Raw genomic sequence first — 25,655 nt, 5'->3', positions numbered from 1 at the left:
ATAGTACACCAAGTTTTATTGAAATAGGACAAGTATATCAAGACAAGCAAATTTCATACAACTAATTATACATAGTAAAAAACAAATTTCATACTACAATATAATACCACTTAAATATAATTTTTGTACAATATTGTTCAACTTTCATACAATAGTTAAATGAATAAACAAAAAATAAATAAACAACAGTCTACAATTTTTCTACAATTTCTGCAATATAATGTATGTCATGTCTTATTCTTCTTGTTCTTCTTCTTCTTTCAATCTGAAATTCAGCCAAAACCAAGTCTAATCTTCACCAAAACCCCTCAAAATTGAGATATAAACTCCAAATCATATTTTCAATTATTTTCAACAACACCCAATCCAAACAAATAATGATTTTTGAAAATCCAAATTCGAATTCAAAGCTTTTTAATGGCTGTCAATGATGGAATTGCTGCTCTCTTTTCCTTTGCTTTATATTACTGAAATTTGGGATTGAGAGATAGAGAGAGACGTAGAGAGAATTCTCAATTCTTTGCAACAACATTCAATCAAAACAAACAAATGTCTTTTGAAAACCCAAATTCGAATTCAAAGCTTCAAAGCTTTTTAATGGTTGTCAATGGTGGAAGAGTTACAAATTTTCGCTGATTTTAGAAGAGGAAATCGTGGGTGATTGAAGAGGAAATCGTGGGGTGTGGTTTGATACGTGAGTGAGGTGGTGGGATTTGGAGAGAGAAACTTGGGGGAGTGGGAATATATGGTTGAGTAAAATTAGGAGACTAATTAATACCATTAAAATTCTAAAATGGTACATAAATGATAATTAGGTATATAGAAGGTAATTATATTAAAAGTTAAGCATGGAATGTAATATAGTTTACTATATGACATAGGAATATAAAAGTTCCTACTTATATTTATGAGAAAATTTCATATAAGTACAACTGGACTCCTTACTTTTCAATTTTATAGCCCAGATTTTAGTTTACAACCAACTAGCCCAAAAATAATGGGAGAAATTCAAAAATAGCCAGATTTACAAGTGGTCATTCAAAAATAGTCCAATTTCAAAACTAATCGAAATTTAGCCACTTTTCATGTAAAGATAAATCTGAATGATAACACTGTTCAAAATTTGGAAAAATACTCCAGCATAAAAAGTATACCAATCCGTGCTGGAGTTCGGTGCACCTGTGTATGAGCTGGATCGATTTCTGTTGCAGTAAAATAGTGGTTATTTTTATTGACTTGGTAAACACTGGCTATTTTTGAATGACCAGTGCGAACACTGGCTAGACCATGCTATTTTCCCATAATAATGGACTAATACTCAATATTCAACTCTAATAGGTTCTCGAAATTACTATTTAATTTTTAAAAAAGACAGTTCAAGCTTTTAAGTTAATTTTCAAGTCAATAACTGTGACTCAAATATTAGTTCAACAAACCAAATCTATTTGGGTGGTGAAAATTAGATTTTTAACAAGTTTAAATATGTAGATTTAAATTTCGAATTTGATTTTGTGAGAAATTTGGAGTGGGTGTTATTTAGGCTTGTTAGAAATAGTATAAGGAGATTGTATATAAAATTTGAAGTCATTTAATGGAGATTTGAACTGGTTTTGAACTAGAATTGCAACCAAAATTGTAGAAGAAGTTCGTCTATATACGTTTGTATAAAGGTATATAAGATGTGATTATACACTCATATACACTATTATACAAGATTATACAAAATTATACAAAAAATTGACTTCGTCTTCTTCCTTGCGTCTTTTCTGAAATTTAACTCAAATCTTGCTCAAATCTACTCCAAATCACTTCAAATTTAAATTTGAACTCCTTTTGATATTTTCAATCAATTGGAACAATACCCAATCCAAACAACTAACAAATTCAAAAAATCATATTTTCGAAAGCAAAGCTTTGAATGGCCTTCAATGGTGGACTTCTACTCTTCAATTTTCTTTCATTGCAACCAGGTGACATAGGGGGAGAAGCAGTAATGGCGGACGGTCCCTTGAAGAATATGTAAAAGATGTGAGAAGAAGAGAGAGTGAAAGCAATAGTTGTGAGAGCACAGATTTAACTCCATAATTTTTAGAAGCAATGGCTGTAAGAACACAAATTTTAAATTTGCTAGTGCTTTCAAAATATGTACAATATGGGCTAGGTCAGGTAAAACTTAAAAATATGGGTCATTTTTTGTTATGTTATGAAGTCATGTGTATTCTCTTGTAATTCATTCTATATTTATCACAACGAGATTTACATTAATTCGTACTAATTTATCATGGTTAAATGACAAACTAATGTGAGAAAGTATATTTATTAATTATATTAATATTAACCATGTTTGTCTATTTGTTGTGTTAGTGTGTGAAGTAAATATTTATCTTGGAACATGAGCCTCATACGCAAAAAAAAATTGCAAAACATCTTTCCAGAGCCGTGACACCTTTGTCTAGTTTAAGATTACGGATGGCAAAATTAAATATGTAACCTTGTTTAAGAAAATTTTAACATATCTATAAAAATTATACGAATCTAGTGGGTGTCATGCCATCCCCGTCTTGAAGGGTGGATCTGCCACTGTCTGTAATTCATATGATCAGATTTATTACATTTTCTAAAGGCCAAATACATTGACAGGTACTTAAACTTGCACCAAATTTCACTTAGACAGTCTGTAGGCATCTAAATTTTATTGAATTTAAATTCATAAAATTATTTGGACTATATTTTTGAATTAAAGATATGTTAGTTCAAATAAGTTTATTAGGCTAATATAATTGAATTAGTTATATAAGTCCAATATACATTGATTAAATAAATAAGTCCAAATCCATTGGGTTAGCCCATTTAATTGGGCTACAAATGATGAGAGCACTTCATTAGAGCCCAAGATGTCATCTTCCTAGAAGCCCAGTGTCATGTGTCAAATGACGTGGCATGCCAAGTCAAATGAAAGAGCCAATAGAATCGTGCCATGCACATGTCAAAATAACAAGGCATGCCAAGCTAAATTAAAAGGCCAGTAAAATCGCGTCACGTGTGCAAGTGACATGTTCTGACCAATGAAATGCGACCTTGTCACAATTCAATTTGATTGGTCGGAAGAAGTTTGTTCTTATCGTAACTCTTCCCTCCCACAACTATAAATAAGAGTCTTCATAGCCCAGAAAAGACACCAGAAGTTATAACAAGAAGCAAGAAAGAGCTCGAGGATCAAACGCTGCAAATTCCTCCACAAGTTTCAAGCTTCAAGCAATCAAGTTCAAGTTCAAGCTCAAGAACGAAGAACAAGTCAAGTTCAAGCTCAAGAACGAAGAAAAAATCAAACTCAAGCTCGAGAACGAAGAACAAGTCAAGTTCAAGCTCAAGAACGAAGAACAAATCAGGGTTCAAGAAATACGAATTCAAATCAAAGTTCGTGCTAGTTGAACTCAAGATCATCGTTCGTGGAAACAACTACATATTCAAGATCAAGCTCAAAGGCCCTTGAATTTGTTTACTATTGGAAAGAAGAATAAGAGAATTCATAGAGATTGTACACTCATATTATTTGAAATCAAATAGTACGATTATTACAATATTTTTCGGTCTCGATTATTTTCCTGACGCAAATTTTATTGTCTACAACGTTAACCAAAGCTTGTTCCTATTAGGCACTCCAATATTTATTAAAGTGTATCTATCAAACACATCGTTGATATGACATAATGTGTGTATTACAATTTACACCTCCACTGAGAGAGTGGGGACAAAAAAAGCTGAAATGAGTCCCAGATATCAATAGAAACTTAAAAAAATGATAATTTCTTCCGGTTTTGAATTTTTTCAACTTTCTCCTTCATCTTGTCTTTCTGGTACGCCACCTACGCCACCATACCATCTCATTGCACATTAGCAACCATAAAAATGCACCCCCCCAATCCCCAAAAATACATTATCCTCAAGACAGTGGCGGATGCAAGATCTCCACGAAGGGGGTTCAAAAAAAAATATTTGTAGCTAGTAAGAATTGAACCCATGACCTTATGTAGATTTTGATCCCCCTTGACCACTAAATTAAAATTCATATCAACACATAATAAGTAAAATAATAATTAAAGGGTTATCACTTTGTGTGTAAAATTCATATCTTTGTATGTGAGAAATGACACAGATAAAAATCAGTGAATCATCATAGTAGTTGGCTTGTTAAAAAATTTCTCCGAAAACAGCTACCTCCGTTAATACGAACTGCGGTGGAGATAAAAAGGAGGATGGTGAGGAAGGGACTTCTCCTTTCTCTTTCTTATTTTTTGGTTAGATTCTTTTTAGCTGACATGTAACTATTTTATTGGTTTGATCTGTCACTTTAAAAGAGAGCGAGGATCACATATTAATATTGGTTTTGGAATTGTTGAATTTGTGTTTGATAGGCACGTTTTAATGGATGTTGGAGTGTTTAAACGGAACAAATCTTAGTGGGCGTTTGAACATAAAAATTGTAAAATTTCAAAAAAATAAGTAATTTTTTTTTCAAGTGAAAATGATATTTGAAAATTAGAATTATTTTTGGATATGAATATAATTTTGGGTTGTTTTTTGAAATTTTGTTAGAGTTGTTTTTTAAACTTTAAAAAAATTTCAAAATTCATTTTTAAGTGAAAATTAGAAAATTTATGGCCAAACACCAATTTCGAAAAAAAGAGAATTTTCATGGCCAAACGGGCTCTTAGTTGAGGTGTCTAAGTGAAATTTGGTGCCAAATTTAGGTGGTTGTCCATGTATTTGGCCTTTTCTAAATAATACCTGTCTACTTTTTATTTGTGTAACAAAACATGGAATTAAGTGCTTTAAATTTGCTACATTTATTAATTCTATAGGCTATATAGTAAGATAGACCGATAATTGGATTTTTCTCTACTATTTTCGCATTAAAGTTTTCCTCAACATTAAAAAAAATTTAATATCGCATACCGATTTAACATCCCTCCTTTTACTATATATACATTTAAGTGGTGAACAATTAGGCCTAATTATCAGTAACTTCCTTTTGTCAAAGAAGATAATACACGAAATTATGAGCCAAATGAGTCACAACTCTTCTCTAACTTTTTTTCTTCAAATTAATACTAGCTATGTAGTTTCCTAAAACGAAAAGGGAAAAAAAAGTTTATTAGTAAAATGAATCACATGAAGAAATGTTTACCACTTCAAATGTTCTTAAAATATTGAAAGGGAGGAGTCAAGAATATTCTAATAAGGGATAGTCAACTCATCCAGTTTACAGTAAATAAACTTCAATATTTTGTAAATTGGATAAATAAACTTCTACCCCAAGCACACACAATAAAATTGTAAACAATCAAGTGAAATCCAATCGGCGAAATAATTTGATCTAATAATAATAAATAAGATGAATAAATGAGTTCTTTTCCATTCTACATCTTCAAGTGACTCAATAAGAGAGATTGACCTATTTCATACTTCTTCAAATAGCAAAGATTTAACTTATAAGCAATGTGACAAAATATTGAGGATTGACAGTGTAATCGCGCACAGATTGAGCTCCAATGGAGGAAAGGGGAAAGTAATCCCATTCTAGGAAGCTTCAAGAAGCAAACTGAAGCAAAAATAAAATATACTTACTTTCCAAAATATCTGTACAATGTATTTATACACGTACACAGTTATCATCAGCTCTAACCTCCACTAACTACTAATCTAACTGCCTTATTACATTGATAACCTAAATATTTATAGAAATAGCCTATGTAAAATGAATACAAGATGATTAACTATTAAATAATCTTAACACCCCCCTCCCCCCTCAATTTGGAGATGGGGAACCCACAACCAACTTGACAAGTAAAATAGTATGTTTGTTTCCTGGTAAGGACTTAGTAAAGATATTTGCGAGCTGTTCATGAGTAGGGATGTAGTGTAATGAAATCAGACCATCTTGAAGCTTGTCATTTACAAAATGATAGTCCACTTCTATATGCTTGGTCCGCTCATGAAAGACTGGATTCTTTGCAATGTGAAGTGCTGCTTGGCTGTCATAAAAGACAGGTATGGGCAGAGAAAGGGGTAAGTGAGTTCCTCAAGCAATCGTGCAAGACAAATCAGTTCTCCAACTACTTTTCTGACTGCTCTATACTCAGCCTCAACCGAGGACAAGGAAATAGTAGATTGTTTCTTTGATTTCCAAGTGATTGGGCTAGCACCACGTAACACTATATCACCACGAAAAGACTTTCTAGTTTCAGGGAAAGAAGCCCAATCAGAGTCACAAAAGGCTCTTAATCTGTAATTTGTGCTGTTGGATAGAAAGATGCCTAGAGATAAATTTCCTTTAAAATATCTCAACACATGTACTGTTGCTTTTAGGTGACTATCTGTAGGACTTTGAATGTATTGGCTCAAGTGTTGAACATTATAAGTTATATCAGGCCTAGTGTTCCTGTAAGGAAGTTTAATTTCCCAATTAGTTTCCTATAATTAGTTTCCCAATTAGACTCGTTCCCCTATATAAAGTATCTCTAACCCTCAGAAGTAATGAAGTCTGCAAAGATCTTTTATTCGAAAAGTCTCTTGTAAGAAATTCTTCAAGCTGGTAATTTCCTCCAAGTGAGCTCCTGTGATGATAATATCATCTACATACATAGCTACAAAAGTCACCGAGTTCCCTTTACCTTTGTAGAACAAGGAGTAATCAAACATAGTGTCACGACCCTAATATGATCGTGCCTATCTCAATACTAGACAAGCTGACAACCTCAATAAACCACAATTTCTTTTATGTTTGTCAAAATAAAAATCTCATTAATACCGACATAAAACACTCTTAGAACTTGGTATCACTGAGTACATGAGCATCTAAATAATAATATAGTCTGACTAATAGAACAATGTCTGGAAATATAGAACAATACAAATAACTGAAAGGAAAGAGAGTCAAGGTCTGCGGACATCAAGCATCTACCTCGATAGTCTCCGATAGATAAAGCTCCAAAAAATAACTTAACAACCGTCATGTGCAGAAGTACGTGGATCTGCACACGATGTGCAGGGTGTAGTATAAGTACAACCAACTCAACAAGTAATAATACTAAATAAAGAGCTGAAGATAGTGACGAGCATCACAGCTAAACCCAATTACAGTAAATTCCAACATAAGAAGGTAGGCATGCTTTCAAGTTCAACATTTAAAACTCAAACAATAATTTCATATCATATTTGACTGAAACAGAAGATAATATCATTTAGAAGTTTCCAAACAGTCATATATGACAGCTAAAGTGCAACAACAATGAAATCAAATGTAGCCACTCAGAGTAATAGTCACTTAGTCCTCCCATTCACTCCAACCTCACCATCACTCTTTCCTCACAATCACTTATTCCTCATAGTCACTCATTCCTCTCAGTCATTCAACACTCAGCACTCGCACTCAGTAGGTACCTGCGCTTACTGGGGGTATGTACCGACTCCGGAGAGGCTCCTTCAGCCCAAGCGCTAAACAAGCCAATCATGGCATAAATAAATGAAACATGTTGTGGCGTGCAACTTGTTCCCATAAATATCCTCACAATCTGGCCCTCAGCCTCACTCAATCATGAACCTCTCCAGTCTCTCGGGCTCTCAGCAATCATGAAAATCAGCCCAAACAACAATGATATGATGTATCAACAAGGAATAATAGAGATTGAGATATGATATGCAAGAAAATTGAGACTGAGTATAAACAAAAAATTTCAGGTAATTCAACATGAACACGACCTCTGTGGGTCCCAACAGTACCAACACATAGCCTAAACATGATTTATAACAAGACTTGCAATCAAATTTCTAATACACATGGAGAGCATATAGCTAACAACAAGTTATTCAAATTTAAAGTTTTCATGGGATGGACCCAATCATTATTTCTTCAGTGCACGCCCATACTCCCTCCACCTAGCATGTGCGTCACCTCCAAACCAATCACATATCATAAAATCTGGGGTTTCATACCCTAAGGACCAAATTTAGAACTTTTACTTACCCCAAAACCGTGTAATTCTTTACTCTGCTATGCCTTTGCCTCGCGAATCGGCCTCCAAACGTTTCGAATCTATTCATAAATAATTTGGTTCAGTCAATACAAATTATGGGAATTAGTTCCATATGAAAATTCTACATTTTCCAATAAAAATCCAAAATTCAATCCAAAAATTAACAGTGGGGCTGTAACGACCCGGCCGGTCATTTTTAGAATTAACGCCCCGATCCCCTATTAGCTACTTTCCCCGTATTTAATTATGCTATTTTTGGTTTGCCGGGACGTTCGTTTTTGAGTTTCGAAGAGTTTTGGGACACTTAGTCCCTAAATGAGAGCTTAAGTGTTGGAAAGTTGACCGTAGTTGGAGCAATATGAAGACGGCTTTGGAATGAAAATCCAATGGTTTTGTTAGCTCTGTTGGGTGATTTGGGGGTTAGGAGCGTGTTCAGATTGTGTTTTGGAGGTCCGTAGCTAATTTAGGCTTGAAATGCCGAAGTTGAATTTTGGAAGTTTCCGATTCGGTAGTGAGATTTTGATTCGAGGGTCGAAATGGAATTCTGAGAGTTGAAGTAGCTCCGTCATGTCATTTGGGATGTGTTTGCAAAGTTTCAGGTCATTCAGACGTGGTTTGGTTAGGTTTCTGATCGAAAGCGTATTTATTTTTGGGAAATTTGGAGTTCTTAGGCTTAAATCCTTGATTAATTCGAGTTTTCGATGTTGTTTTAGGTGTTTTAAGGATTGGTACAAGTTCGAATAAGGTATTAGGTGTTGTGGGTGCTTTTGGTTGGGGTCCTAGGGGCCTCGGGATGATTTTGGATGGTTGACGAAAGGATTTTGAAGTTTAGAGATTGCAGCTTTCAGCTAGAACCTGTCATAACCGCACCTGCGGTTTGGGTTCCGCAGGTGCGAAGCTGCAGAAGCAGCATAGAGATCGCAGAAGCGGATTTGGGCCTTGTCTTCAGAGTCCGCAGATGCGGAAGGTAGACCGCAGAAGCGGTTTCGCATCTGCGAAATGGGACTCGCAGATGCGGTTTCTGGTTATTTAAGGGAAAGTCACAAATGTGACATTTGTTCCGCAGAAGAGGGACCACAGATGCGGTCCTAGGGCTACAAATGTGGAAGTCGCTGGGCAGAACATATAAATAGTTGCCTTTGCAAAATTGAGTCATTTTCCCACCATTTTCATCTAGGTTTGAAGCTTTTGAGAGGGATTTTTGAGGAAAACAAAGAGAAATCACTTGGAGGTAACGTTCTTGACTTTATAACTCATTTTCATATGATTAAAGACCTAAATAATGGTAAGAAATTTGGGAAAAAGGGGTGATTAAGGCTTGAGTTTAAGAAACCTTTAAATGAGGATTTGAGGGGTTATTTGGACTCTGATTTCAGTGTTTTTGTTATGTATAGACTCGTGAGAGTACGAGGTTTCTGAAAATATAAATTTCACCCGATTCCGAGATGTTGGCATGAGGGGCATTTTGGTCATTTTATATAATTTCGCTTATTAGCTTAGAATTTGATTGTAGAATCAGCTCCTCGAAGTATTATTTATATTATGAAATGGTATTGAATAGATTTGGGCCATTTAGAGTCGGATACTCGTGGCAAAAGCGTGATTTCGGGTTGATTTTGAGTCGGTACGAGGTAAGTGGCTTGTGTAACCTTGTGTGGGGGACCTTCCCCTTAGGATATGATATATGATAATTGAAATGCCTTGTACGTGAGGTGATGAGTGCGTACTTGAGCTAATTGTTGAAAAATCTGGTTTTACTTTAAGTATTCGCACTGAGTTCCTTTCTTACTTATTTTATTTTACTTGTAAACTTAGCCTGTGTTAGCTTAGAAAAACATGTTTAGATGACTTAATTGTCTATTTGCTTAAACTTCCTCAATTGCATTACGTGAAGAATGTTATGCTAGAAATAACTATTTACTTGTTACAGACTTAGCATTTATTTTTAATATTCTTGAGCTGTTAGTGTGTGTTTTAATTTGGGACTACGGGACGACATCCCGGGAGATCCCCTGCACGTATTTATGATTTGGGCTGAGGTGCAGGATACCAAGAGATCCCTAGTAAATATATGGAGGATACCATAAGATCCTCGGGATACCAAGAGATCCTTAGTGAATATATGGAGGATACCAAGAGATCCTCGGGATACCAAGAGATCCCCGTCTATCATCCATGTTGTAAGCGGTGTTTCCTTGTGTTTGCCTTTATTTCTATTTCCATTATTGTATTCTTATCATCCTGTATAGACTCTTATGGTAGATTCTTAATTATACTGTTTATCTTAACCTGTCATTTTTATTATTATTATTTATCTTAGTAGGGCCGTGACCTTCCTCGTCACTACCTGACCGAGGTTAGGCTTGGCACTTACTGAGTATCACTGTGGTGTACTCATGCCCTTTTGCGCATGTTTTTCATGTACAGATCTAGGTACCTCTGCACAGGCTTACCATCCTTGAGACAGGGAGAGATTTTGGAGACTTCGAGGTACATCTGCCGCGTCCGCAGACCAACGAGTCTCCATCTTTATTCTATCTTTTAGTGTTAGCCCTTCTATCATACTGTTGATGTAGACATTTCCGGAGTTAGAACATTTTTTTACTATCTTTCTTTCAGCTTGTGTTCCCGTGAATTTCGGGTTTTGGGATAGTGATGTAGAAGTTTGAGATAATGTGTTGTATATGCCGAGCGACATTTTATATACTGTTCCTTTTTAGTTATTCTTGGTCTTAATATATTTCCGCAAGCTTCGATTTATTTTCCGCACTTGTTAGGATTACCTAGTCGTAATGACTAGGTACCATCACGACAATTCATGGAGGGCGAACTGGGGTCGTGACAAGTTGGTATCAGAGCTCTAGGTTCATAAGAGTCACGGAACACAGGCCGGTTTATTAGAGTCTCGCTGATCGGTATGGAGACGTCTGTACTTATCTACGAGAGGCTATGTAACTGTTAGGAAAAATCTTCACTTCATTTGATTTCCTTGTCGTGCGATATTTTGACATCACAATTCTAAACTTCTGTCTTCTATTCTCTCACAGATGGTGAGGACTCGTGCTAATCGAGATGATCAGGCACCCGCGCCTCCTACTGCAGCCGTCAGAGGCCGAGGCCGGGGTAGAGGCCGAGGATACGCATATGGTGCAGTAAGAGCACCTGCGCGAGCTTCCGCCGAGGTGCCACCAGTAGATCCAGCCAGAGTCCAAGCACCTGACACGCCTACTGCTACTACTACTTATCCCTTCAGGAGACTTTGGCACAGTTCATGAGCATGTACACCACTTTGGCTCATGTAGGGTTTCTTCCCCTTGCTGCAGCCACATCCCAACTACTTTGGCTCAAGCAGGTTTGGCACAGTCTCCTGCTACCCGCACTCCTGAGCAGCGAGTGCATGTTGAGCAGGCCCCTAAGATTATTCCTGTACCGCCTGTAGTGCCAGTTCACCCTGAGGGCATGGCAGGGGCTTCCAATCAGGAGCAACTGAGACTTGAGAGGTTCAAGAGGTACAAGCCTCCTGAGTTCAATGGTTTAGCATCAAAAGATACTCTGGGATTCTTGATGAGTGTTATCGCATTCTCCATACTATGGGTATCTCAGGATTGAGCACGATTTCTTTCACTACTTTCCAGCTTCGAGGAGTCACCTATGATTGGTGGCGCACCTATGAGTTAGACAGTCCAGATGCGGCTGCTTCACTGACTTGGGCTCAGTTGTCAGATCTATTCCTGAGGGAGTATGTTCCCCAGAGCCTCAGGGACGCATGGCGCACAAAGTTTGAGCATTTGCGCCAGGGTGCTATGACTGTTTTAGAGTATGCTGTCTGTTATACCAGTTTGGCTAGGCATGCACCAGCCTTGGTTGCTACTATTCGCGAGAGGGTTTGCCGGTTTATTGAGGGGCTTATTCCCAGCATCAGGTCTAGCATGGCTCGTGAGTTGGAGAAGGATATTTCCTATCAGCAGGTGGTGATCATTGCTAGGAGGATTGAGGGTATGCATGCTAGGGAGAAAGAGGAGAGGGAGGCCAAGAGGTCTTGAGAGTCAGACCATTTCTCAGGTGCCCTTGCCCCAGCTTCAGGTCGTCATGGTAGAGGTTATATGAGTCGCCCCGTTCATTAAGCTCTACTAGCATCCAGTAGTGCTCCAGCTCCTCCTAGGCCCCGGGAGCCTTATTATGTACCTGCGGTTTCTAGCGCGCCTCCTACGTCGGGTGCTTTCAGAGGTCAGTCTAGTAGACCTGGCCCGAGCCAGTCGCAGCCACCACGTCCTCCCAGAGCCTGTTTTGAGTATAGTGACACCCGCCATGTGGTGAAGGATTGCCCTAGACTTGGGAGGAGTGCACCCCCACAGACTTCTCAGCCACAGCGTGCCCCTCAGAGTTCTCAGGTTGTGGTTCCAGCACTAGCTTCTACCCCATCTGCCCAGCTAGATAGGGGTGGAGGTCGGGGAGGTAGAGGTCGCCCTAGAGGGGGAGGCCAGGCCAGATACTATGCCATTCCTGCCCGTACCAAGGCTTTGCCTCCAATTTTGTCATTATAGGTATTATACTGGTTTGTCACAGAGATGCATCAGTTCTATTCGATCCAGGCTCCACTTACTCTTATATGTATTCTTATTTTGCTCCACATTTGGGTGTACCCCGGGATTCTTTGAGTTTCCTTGTTTATGTTTCTACTCTTGTGGGAGATTATCTTGTTGTGGACTGCGTTTATCGGTCGTGTTTGGTTACTTCGTAGTTTTGAGACCAGAGCCGATTTATTATTACTCAGTATGGCTGATTTTGATATTATCCTGGGCATGGACTAGTTGTCACCCCATTATGCTAATCTTGATTGTCACGCCAAAATTGTGACGCTGGCTATGCCAGGTGTACCGCGTGTTGAGTGGAGTGGTACTTTAGATCACACTCCCAGTAGAGTTATCTCTTTCCTTAAAGCTCAGCATATGGTTGAGAAGGGGTGTGGTGCGTATTTAGCTTATGTGAGCGATGTTAGTGTTGATACCCCTTCAGTTGATTTAGTCCCGTAGTACGGGATTTTCCCGATATGTTTCTAGCTGATCTTTTGGGCATGCCGCCTGATAGAGATATTGATTTTGGAATTGATGTGTTGCCAGACACCTAGCCCATTTCTATTGCTCCGTCTCATATGGCTCCTCCTTAGTTGAAAGAGTTGAAGGGTCAGTTACAGGAATTGCTTGATAATGGTTTTATTCGACCCAGTGTTTCACCTTGGGGTGCTCCTGTCTTGTTTGTAAATAAAAAGGATGGTTCTATGCGTATATGTATTGATTATCTCCAGTTGAACAAGGTTACAGTGAAGAACCGTTATCCTTTGCCTTGTATTGATGATCTGTTTGACCAGTTTCAGGGCGCATAGGTTTTATAAGATTGATTTGTGCTCAGGTTACCATCAGTTGAAGATTCGGGAGCTAGACATCCCAAAGACTGCTTTTAGGACTCGGTATGGTCATTACGAGTTCCTTGTTATATCATTTGGGCTGACCAATGCCCCAACAGCCTTCATGCATTTGATGCACAGTGTGTTCTGACCGTATCTTGACTCGTTTGTCATTGTTTTTATTGATGATATTTTGGTATATTCCCAAAGTCAGAAAGATCATGAGTAGCACCTGAGGACTGTGCTTCAGATTCTAAGAGAGAAGAAGTTATATGCTAAGTTCTTGCAATGTGAGTTTTAGTTGGATTCAGTGGCATTCTTAGGCTACGTGGTATCGAGTAAGGGTATTCGGGTGGATCTGAAGAAGGTAGAGGTCGTGCAGAGTTGGCCCAGACCATCCTCAGCTACAAAGATTCGCAATTTCCTTGGCTTGGCGGGCTCCTACCATCGTTTTATGGAGGAGTTTTCATCGATTTCAACCCCAATGACTAGGTTTACCTAGAAGGATGCTCCATTTCAGTGGACAGAGGAGTGTGAGGTGAGCTTTTAGAAGCTCAAGACAGCTTTGACTACAGCCCCAGTTTTGATATTGCCTACTGGTTCAGGGTCTTATACAGTCTATTATAATGCCTCAAGAGTTGGCCTCGGAGCGGTGTAGATGCAGGACGGTAGGGTGATTGCCTATGTGTCCCGACAGTTGAAGATACATGAGAAGAACTACCTAGTTCACGACCTTGAGTTAGCTGCCATTATTCACGCCCTAAAGATTTGGCGCCATTATTTATACGGGGTTCCCTGTGAGATTTATACTGAACATCGGAGATTGCAACATCTATTCAAGTAAAAGTATCTAAATTTGCACCAGAGGAGGTGGTTAGAGTTGCTGAAGGATTATGACATCACTATTTTGTATCACCCGGGAAAAGCCAATGTAGTGGCTGATGCCTTGAGTCGTCGGGCGGAAAGTTTGGGGAGTTTGGCATATTTACCAGCATTAGAGAGGCCTATGGCGATGGATGTTCAAGCTTTAGCTAGCTAGTTTGTAAGATTGGATCTTTCAGAGCCCAGTCAGGTTCTAGCTTGCGTGGTTTCTCAGTCTTCCTTATTTGACCGTATCAGGGAGCGGCAGTATGATGACCCTCATTTGCTTGTCCTCAAGGACAAGGTTCAGCATGGTGATGCAAGAGATGTGGCTATTGGAGACGATGGGGTATTGAGGATGTATGGTCGGATTTGTGTACCCAATGTTGATGGGCTTCGAGAGTTGATTCTAGAGGAGGCCCATAGTTTACGGTATTCCATCCATCCGGGTGCCGTGAAAATGTATCATAATTTGAGGCAGCACTATTGGTGGAGGCGAATGAAGAAAGATATAGTTGGATTTGTGGCTAGGTGCCTCAACTATCAGCAGGTGAAGTATGAGCACTAGAGACCAGGTGGGTTGCTTCAGCAGATAGAGATTCCAGAGTGGAAGTGGGAGCGGATCACCATGGACTTTGTAGTTGGGCTCCCACGGACTTTAAAGAAGTTTGATGCTATTTAGGTGATTGTGGATCAGCTGACCAAGTCCGCTCATTTCATTCCTGTGTGTACTACTTACTCTTCGGAGTGGTTGGCGGAGATTTATATCCGGGAGATTGTTCGTCTGCTTGGTATTCCGGTTTCTATTATTTCAGATAGAGGTACTCAGTTTACATCACGGTTTTGGAGTGTTGTTCAACATGAGTTGGGCACTCGGGTAGAGCAGAGTACAACATTTCACCCTCAGATGGACGGACAGTCCAAGCGCACTATTCAGATTCTTGAGGATTTGCTTTGTGCCATTGTGATTGAGTTTGGAGGGTCTTGGGATCAGTTCTTGCCATTGGCAGAGTTTGCATACAACAATAGCTATCAGTCCAGCATTCAGATGGCACCGTATGAGGCTTTATATGGTTGGCATAGAGACCGCAGAAGCGGATTTGGTCCTTGTCTTCAAAGTCTGCAGATGCGGAAGGTAGACCGCAGAAGCGATTTCGCATCTGCGAAATGGGACTCGCAGATGTGGTTTCTGGTCACTTAAGGGAAAGTCGCAGATGTGACATTTGTTCCGCAGAAGCGGGACCGCATATGTGGTCCTAGGGCCGCAAATGCGGAAGTCGCTGGGCAAAACATATAAATAGTTGCCTTTGCGAAATTGAGCCATTCTTCCACCATTTTCATCCGGGTTTGAATCTTTTGAGAGGGATTTTTGAGGAAAACAAATAGAAATCACTTGGAGGTAACGTTCTTGACTATGTAACTCGTTTTCATATGATTAAAGACCTAAATAATGGTAAGAAATTTGGGAAAAAGGGGTGATTACGGCTTGAGTTTAAGAGACCTTTAAATGAGGATTTGAGGGGTTATTTGGACTCCGATTTCAGTGTTTTTATTATGTATAGACTCGTGAGAGTATGAGGTTTCTGAAAATATAAATTTCACCCGATTTTGAGATGTTGAATTTGATTGTAGAATCAGTTCCTTGAAGTATTATTTACATTATGAAATGGTATTGAATAGATTTGGGCCATTTGGAGTTGGATACTCATGGCAAAAGCATGATTTCAAGTTGATTTTGAGCCGATACGAGGTAAGTGGCTTGTCTAACCTTGTGTGGGGGACCTTCAGCTTAGGATATGATATCTGATAACTGAAATGCCTTGTACGTGAGGTGACGAGTGCGTACTTGAGCTAATTGTTGAAAAATCCGATTTTACTTTAAGTATTCTCACTGAGTTCCTTTCTTACGTGTTTTATTCTACTTGTAAACTTAGCCTGTGTTAGCCTAGAAAAACATGTTTAGATAACTTAATTGTGTATTTGCTTAAACTGCCTCAATTGCATTACGTGAAGCATGTTAGGATAGAATTAACTGTTTACTTGTTACAGACTTAGCATTTATTTTAAATATTCTTGAGCTGCTGCTGTGTGTTTTAATTTGGGACTACGGGACGACTTCCCAAGAGATCCCCTGCACGTATTTATGATCTGGGCTGAGGTACGGGATACCAAGAGATCCCTAGTGAATATATGGAGGATACCAAGAGAATCCCGATGCGGGATACCAAGAGATCCCTAGTGAATATATGGAGGATACCAAGAGATCCTCGGGATACCAAAAGATCCCTAGTGTATGTACTGAGGATACCAAGAGATCCTTGGGATACCAAGAGATCCTTAGTGAATATATGGAGGATACCAAGAGATCCTCGAGATACCAAGAGATCCCTAGTGTATGTATTGAGGATACCAAGAGATCCTCGTGATACCAAGAGATCCCCGGCTATCATCCATGTTGTAAGCGGTGTTTCCTTGTGTTTGCCTTTATTTATGTTTCCATTATTGTATTCTTATCATCGTGTATAGACTCTTACGGTAGATTCTTAATTATACTGTTTATCTTAACCTGTCATTTTTATTATTATTATTTATCTTAGTAGGGCCCTGACCTTCCTCGCCACTACCTGAACGAGGTTAGGCTTGGCACTTACTGAGTACCACTGTGGTGTACTTATGCCCTTTCATGCATGTTTTTCATGTACAGATCCAGGTACCTCTGCACAGGCTTACCATCCTTGAGACAGGGAGAGTTTTTGGAGACTTCAAGGTACATCTGTCGCGTCCGCAGACTGAAGAGTCTCCATCTTTATTCTATCTTGTAGTGTTAGCCCTTCTATCATATTGTTGATGTAGACATTTCCGGAGTTAGAGCATTGTTTTTACTATTTTTCTTTCAGCTTGTGTTCCCGTGAGTTTCAGGGTTTTGGGATAGTGATGTAGAAGTTTGAGATATTGTGCTGTATATGCCGAGTGACATTTTATATACCGTTCCTTTTTAGTTATTCTTGGTTTTAAATTTATATTTCCGCAAGCTTCGATTTATTTTCCACACTTGTTAGGCTTACCTAGTCATAGGGACTAGGTGCCGTCATGATAGTTCACGGAGGGAGAACTGGGGTCATGACAGGGGCCCACATCTCGGAACCCGATAAAAGATACCTAATATCAATGCCCATGCAACCACGAGTTCAACCATACAAATTTTACCAAATTCCAACATCAACTCGATCCTCAAATCTTCAATTAAACTCTTTGAAGATTTCTACCATTATCAATCCAATCTTTACCCATTTGAACTCAACAAACTTCCCACAAATCTTGTTGGTACATGAATGTATAAATAATACTCTTACACCCAAGAACCACACTCCTAATCACCCACCTTTACCCAAAATGGAAATTGAAAACTAGGGTTAGAACCTTACCTCTTGGATGAAGATATTATGATATTTTCTTGTTGGATTTCAAAATGTAAACTTGCCGAAATTGGTTCTACGATCACAGATCTATCCGCAAAATCAATCTGCAGCCCGCAAAATGGCCGCGAAAAAATGATGCCCAGGAACTGGACTAGTGTGGACCAATCTGTGACAGTTCTGTGGTGTGCAGACCTGTTTTGTGATTGCAAACTAGACCGTAGAATCACTTCCCAGATTCCTGTGTTCCAATTCTGGGACTGAAACGCAATCTGCATAATGAATATGCGGTCGCAAAAATTGACTGCATAAATGACGTTAAAATTCAACATATTTTCTGTTTCACTTTGTGGCCGATATGCGACCCGCATAATGATTATGCGGTCACAAACTTGACCGCAGAAGTGCCTTATTCAGCCAAAATTTTCATCAATAATTTAGTGCATAATCTACCTCAGCACAACAAAACCTTAATTTCCTTAGCAAATTTTCCGGGGTCGTTTACACATAAGTCAACATCCAATCAACCTTTTCAACTTAAGTTTTAATCTTTAAAACTAATTGTTCCAAATTATTCCAAAACCTTACTGGACCTGAACCATTGACACCAGCAATTCAAATAACAATTGTAAAGCACAATTTGAGCAGTAAATGAGGGAAACGAGGCTGAAATACTCAATACGACTGGCCAAGTCGTTACACATAAAATGTATATAGCCTCTAGAACAAAGAGCTTCTGTCAACTTGGCATACTACTGTCTACTAGACTGCTTTAATCCATATAAGGATTAGTTCATTTTGCACCACTATCCTAGATTGCTCTACAAGCAAGCCTGGTGGTACTTCCATATATACTTCCTTATGTAAATCACTATGGAGGAATGCATTGTTCACATCTAATTGGAACATTTCCCATCCATTCCTAACTGCTACCCCAATCAGATTCCTCACTATTGTCATATTCATAATAGATGAAAAAATCTCAGTGTAATCCCCTCCAGCATATTGAGTGTAACCTTTCACTACCAACCTAGATTTGAACCTTTTCATACTTCCATCTGCCTTGTGTCTTATCTTATAGACCATTCTCACCCTATGACCCTTTTGCCAACTAGCGTAGTCCATATGGGCACTTGTTTTTGATAGAGGATGATGGCAGTCTGTTTATCAAGTAAGTTGAGGTGAGGTACATTCACCCCAATATTGTAAAGGTGGTTTGGTTTGATACAACAATGCTCTAGCTATTTCAAGGAGGTATTTGTGTTTTCTCTCCACTATACCATTTTGTTGAGGTGTATAAGGGCAAGTCTTTTGGTGTATGTTTCCTTTACTTTGGAAACACATGGTGCTGGCAGCATTAACAAACTTCAGAACATTTTCTATTCTAACTGGTAGTCTGAAATTGATTTTCTACCATAGCAACAAAAGCTTCGATGACATGCAAATTATTGCTTTTCAAGCCAAAACGTGTGCCCATGTGGACATGCTATAATCATCTTCAAGGGTAATGAAATACTAATAACCATCATGAGCTGGAATTTGATAGGGACCCCAAAGGTCCACATGTAATAGCTTAATGGTTTTAAGTGTGTTTTTGGTGATTTGTGGAAAGAGGAATCTGCTTAGACAGACAAGGCAGAAAAAGGGTTGTTTTGTGCAAAGGTAGTTGTAATGGATCAGATGCCCATTATTTTGACAAAAGGCACATGGACCAATCTATTATGCCACAAAATGTCTACATTATATTTCTCAGAAGCAGATGCATTTGGAACAAAACTACAAAGTTTATGGATTTCAGAAGAAGAGTAAGAAGAGGCATTTGAAAGAGAACAATTATTTTTATTGCTTGAAACATTAGTTCCTACAATGGACTGTACATTATTTCTATTGTGTGTTGAGGTGGTGGTGGATGCACAAGGTGCAATGTGGGAACTATATAATAAAACAGTGGTGTTAAGTGCAGAAAGGGAAAACTAAATTACTATTGCATGAATTAGAACAATGTAAGTAAAGCCTGCCTTTGGTTTTACCAATCTCTAGTGGCCTCTTCAGTGAAGGGCCTTCTATAAGAAGAAATGAGAATTTTGTGAATACAACTATGCAGTCTAGTTACACAGTTAGAGAATGGACAAAAATAAATTGAATTTGAAACTGGGTACATAAAGCACTTTTCTTAGAATGAATTTTTGGACTAAGAATCACATCACCAATAAGTGTCACCTTTACTTTGTATCCACTGGATATTGAAACTAGGTAAGGGTAAACTAAGGTTTTGGTATTGCATAGTAATGTTCTATTATAGGTCATATGGTTTTGTCACAATCCCGGTTCGCCTTCCGTGAACCATCGTGATGGCACCTAATCTCTACGACTAGGTAAGCCTAAATTGCGGAAAATAAACCAAAATGCGGAATAAAAACAATTTAAAATAGAATCAGAGTGATATAACAACGTTTAAAAGTGCTGCTCCGCATACACAACATAAACTCTCGCTGAAAGAGGCATGAGTACACTACAGCGGTACTCAGTAAGTGCCAAGACTAACCTCGGTCGGGTAGTGACGAGGAAGGTTAGTGCCCTACTGAGATTAAATAAATATAAAGATGACAGGATAAGATAAGCGGTACAATTGAAAATCTATAGTAAGAATCTATACATGATAATAAGGAGTACAATAACTGAAATAGAGATAAAGATAAAACACAAGGAAGTACTCATAACAAGGATGATAACCGGGGATCTCTCAGTATCCTCAATATATATATGCCGGGGATCTCTTGGTATCCCAAAGATAGCTTGGTATCCTTTATGTATACAAGGGATCTCTTGGTATCCTCAATATATGCTAGGTATCTCTCGGTATCCCGAGGATCTCTTGGTATCCTCAATACATGTGCCGTGGATCTCTTGGTATCCCGCACCTTGATTCAAATCATAAATACGTACAAGGGATCTCCCGGGATGCCGCCCCGTAGTCCCAAAGTTAAACACACAGCAGCAACACAAGAATACTCAATTAAGCTAAATTTCGTACTAAGTAAAAGGTAATTTCAGCCAACATGATTCACGTAATGAAATTAAGACATTTAAGTAAAATAGGCAATTAAGTCAACTAAACATGCTTTTCTAAACTAACAACATGCTAAATTTGAAAGTAGAATGAAACAGGAAAATGAACTCAATTGAAATACTTAAAGAAAATCGGATTTTAAACAATTAGCTCAAGTACGCACTCGTCACCTCACGTACAAGGCATTTCAATTATTAAATATACCATATCCTAAGGGGAAGGTCCCCTACACAAGGTTAGGCAAACCACTGACTTCGAACCAGCTCAATTCAATCCGAGACCACGCTCTTGCCATGAGTACTCAACTCCAAATGGCCTGAATCTATTTAATTCAATATCATAATGTAAATAACACTTCAAGTAACTGATTCTACAAAGAAATTCTAAGTTAATACATGAAATTAGGTAAAATGACCAAAATGCCCCTCGGGCCCACGTCTCGGAATCAGGTAAAATTTACATTTTCAGAATTCTCACGCTCTCACGGGTTCATGCATACCAAAATTATCCAAATCTAAGGTCAAATTCCTAATCAAAAATCAAATTCTAGGTCTAAGAACTTTCTTCCAACTTTCCCCCAAATTTTCATCCCCAATCCGAATTTAAATGATGAAACTAACTATAGATTGATGGAATATAACAAGAAAGGGTTAAAGAATCATTACCCAATGATCTCCTCTTCAATTTCCCCTCAAAATCGCCCTTTCCCAAGCTCTAAATCAAATTTCCAATTTTGAAACTAAACCCTCAAAATTTCATATTTTTGCCCAGCTATTTCCGCATCTGCGATCCTGGGACCGCATCTACAGTCCCGATTCTGCAAAACCCGGTTGCATCTGTGACATTTCATTAAAGGAGGACTTTCTGCACCTGCGACTACATTACCGCAGATGCGGTGCCGCTTCTGCGGTTACCTGACCGCATCTGCGGTCAACTCCCTTTTTGCCTCAAACTGCTTCTGTGGTTCTTCTACCGCTTCTGCGGTCTCTGGCCCCTTCTTCATTTCCACTTCTACGACCGCTGAGCCACTTCTATGGCGCCGCACCTGCGGAACCCAAACCGCAGGTGTGGTTATGACAAAATCAGCAGCTGAACCTGCAACTCTAACTCCAAAATCCTTCCATCAACTATCCGAATTCATCCCAAGGCCCCAGGACTTCAACCAAAGGCACCAACAAGTCATAAACCACTACCCAAACTTGTACCAACACTTAAAACACATAAAACAACATCAAAACCTCGAATTCACCATGGATTCAAGCCTAAGAACTCGAAAATTCTCAAAATACGCTTTCGATCAAAAAGTTTATCAAACCTCGTCCGAATGACCTGAATTTTGCACACACATCACATTCAACCTTATAGAGCTACTTCAACTTCTGGGATTCCATTCAGACCCTCAGATTAAAATCTGACTGTCGGACCGAAAACTTCAAAAATTTGACTTTAGGCATTTCAAGCCTAAATTAGCTACGGATCTCCAAAACACACTCCGATATGCCCCTAAGCCCGAAATCACCTAACAGAGCTAATGAAACCATCAAATTTCCATTCTAAGGCTGTCTTCACACTGTTCCGACTACAGTCGACTTTCCAATACTTCAGCTCTCATTTAGGGACTAAGTGTCCCAAAACTCTCCGAAACTTAAAATCGAACATCCCGACAATTCAAAATAGCAAAAATAAACATGGGAAAAGCTGTTAATAGGGGATCAGGGCATTAATTCTTAAAACGACCGGCCATGTTGTTAGATCCTCCCATACTTAAACATTCGTTAATCCTTGAACGAGCATAAGGACATATCTGAAGTAACGAAGAGATGAGGGTATCGGCTGCGTATATCCTGCTCGGTCTCCCAGGTCACCTCCTCGACCGGCTGCACCACTAAACCTTCACTGATACAATGTTCTTTGACCTCTACTTTTGAACTTGTCTGCCCAATATCGCCACCGGCTCCTCAACATAAGATAGATCCTTGTGCAACTGGACTGAACTGAAATCCAACACGTATGACAGATCATCGTGATACCTCCAGAGCAGAGAAACATGAAATATCGGATGTACTCCTACCAAGCTGGGAGGTAAGGCAAGCTCATAAGAAACCTCCCCAACACGCCTCAATATCTCAAAAGGCCCAATAAACCTCGAACTCAGCTTCCATTTCTTCCCAAACATCATAACACCCTTCATAGGTGAAACCCGAAGCAGAACCTGCTCTCCAACCATGTAGGAAACATCACGAACCTTTTGGCCCGCGTAGCTCTTCTGTCTGGACTGGGCTATACAAAGTCTATCCTGAATCACCTTAACCTTCTCCAAAGCATCCTGAACCTAGTTTGTGCCCAATAATCTAGCCTCGCCTGGCTCAAACCAACCCACCGGGGATCTACACTACCTACCATATAAAGCCTCATACATCGCCATTTGAATGCTAGACTGGTAGCTGTTGTTGTAAGCAAACTCATCCAGTGGCAGAAACTCCCAAGACCCTCCAAACTCAATCACGCACGCACGGAGCATATCCTCAAGAATCTGAATAGTGCACTCAGATTGTCCATCTGTCTGAGGGTGAAATACTGTGCTCAAATCCACTCGAGTACCCAACTCATGCTAAACAGCCCTCCAGAACCATGATGTGAACTGAGTACCTCTATCTGAAATGATGGAAACTGGAATACCATGCTGGCGAACAATCTCCCGGATATAAATCTCCGGTAATCGCTTCGAAGAATAAGTAGTACACATAGGAATAAAGTGCGCAGACTTGGTCAGCCAATCCACAATCACCCAAATGGCATCGAACTTCTTCACAGTCCGAGGGAGTCCAACTACGAAGTCCATGGTGATCCTCTCCCACTTCCACTTCGAAATCTCTATCTGCTGAAGCAACCCACCCGGTCTTTAGTGCTCACACTTCACCTGCTGAAAGTTGAGGCACCGAGCTACAAATCCCACTATGTCTTTCTTCATCCGCCTCCACCAATAGTGCTGCCTTAAATCCTGATACATTTTTGCCGCACCCGGATGAATGGAATACCGCAAATTATGGGCCTCCTATAGAATCAACTCCCGAAGACCGTCAACATTGGGTACACAAATCCTACCCTGCATCCTCAATACTCCATCATCACTAATAGTAACATCTATGGCATCACCATGCCTAACCTTGTCCTTGAGAACAAGTAAATGAGGGTCATCATACTAATGCTCCCTGATACGATCAAATAAGGAAGATCGAGAAACCACGCAAGCTAGAACCCGACTAGGCTCCGAAAGATCCAATCTCACAAACTGGCTGGCTAAGGCATGGACATCCATCGCTATGGGCCTCTTCGATGCTGGTAAATAAGCCAAAATCCCCAAACTCTCTGCCCGATGACTCAAAGCATCGTCCACCACATTAGCCTTGCCCGGGTGATACAAAATAGTGATATCATAGTCCTTCAGCAACTCTAACCATCTCCTCTGACGCAAATTAAGATCATTTTGCATGAAAAGGTGCTGCAAGCTCTGATGATCCGTATAAATATCGCAAGGCACACCATACAAATAATGATGCAAGATCTTCAAGGCGTGAACAATAACACCTAACTCAAGATTATAGACAGGATAATTCTTCTCATGTACCTTTAACTCTCTAGACGCGTAGGCAATCACCCTACCATCCTGCATCAGAACCACTTCAAGGCCAATCCTCGAGGCATCACAATAGATAGTATAAGAACCCGAACGTGTAGGCAATATCAAAACTGAGGCTGTAGTCAAAGCTGTCTTAAGTTTCTGAAAGCTCACCTCACACTCTTCCGTCCACTAGAACGGAACACCCTTCTGGGTCAGCCTGGTCATAGCTGCTACAATAGATGAAAACCCCTCAACGAATCGATGGTAATAACACGCCAAGCTAAGAAAACTGCGGATCTCTGTAGCTGAGGATGGTCTGGGACAACTCTCCACTTCCTATACTTTCTTCGGATCCACCCGTATACCCTCACTCGACAACACATGACCCAAGAAAGCCACAGAATCCAACCAAAACTCACATTTCGAGAACTTTGCATGTAATTTCTTTTCCCTCAAGGTCTGAAGCACTGTCCTCAAGTGCTACTCATGATCTTCCCAACTTTGAGAATACACCAGGATATCATCAATAAAGACAATGACGAACGAGTCAAGATACGGCCTGAACACACCGTGCATCAAATTCATAAAAGCTGTTGGGGCATTGGTCAGCCCAAATACATAACAAGGAACTTGTAATGACCATACCGAGTTCTGAAGGCAGTCTTTGGGATATCTGGCTCCCAAATCTTTAACAGATGGTAACCTGAGTGCAAGTCAATATTAGAAAACACCTGTGCGCCCTGAAACTGGTCAAACAGATCATCAATACGAGGCAAGGGATAACGGTGCTTCACTGTAACTTTATTCATCTGGCAATTAATAATACACATACACATAGAACCATCTTTTTTCTTCACAAACAAGACAGGAGCATCCCAAGGTGATACACTGGGATGAATAAAACCCTTATCAAGCAATTCCTGTAACTGATCCTTCAACTCCTTCAACTCAGGAGGAGCCATACAATACGGAGGAATAGAAATGGGCTGAGTGTCTGGCAACAGATGAATGCCAAAATCAATATCTCTATTAGGCGGCATGCCCGGAAGATCAACTGGAAACACATTAGGAAAATCTCGTACTACAGGGACTGAATCAACTGAAGGGGTATTAGTACTGACATCTCTCACATAAGCTAGATACACGTCACACCCCTTCTCAATTATATGTTGAGCCTTAAAGAAAGAAATAACTCTACTGAGAGTGTGATCTAAAGCACCCCTCCACTCAACACGCGGTACACTTG

This window comes from Nicotiana sylvestris, chromosome 3 (genome assembly GCF_000393655.2).
Source record: "Nicotiana sylvestris chromosome 3, ASM39365v2, whole genome shotgun sequence".
NCBI lineage: Eukaryota > Viridiplantae > Streptophyta > Magnoliopsida > Solanales > Solanaceae > Nicotiana > Nicotiana sylvestris.
This window is presented reverse-complemented; position numbering follows the sequence as displayed.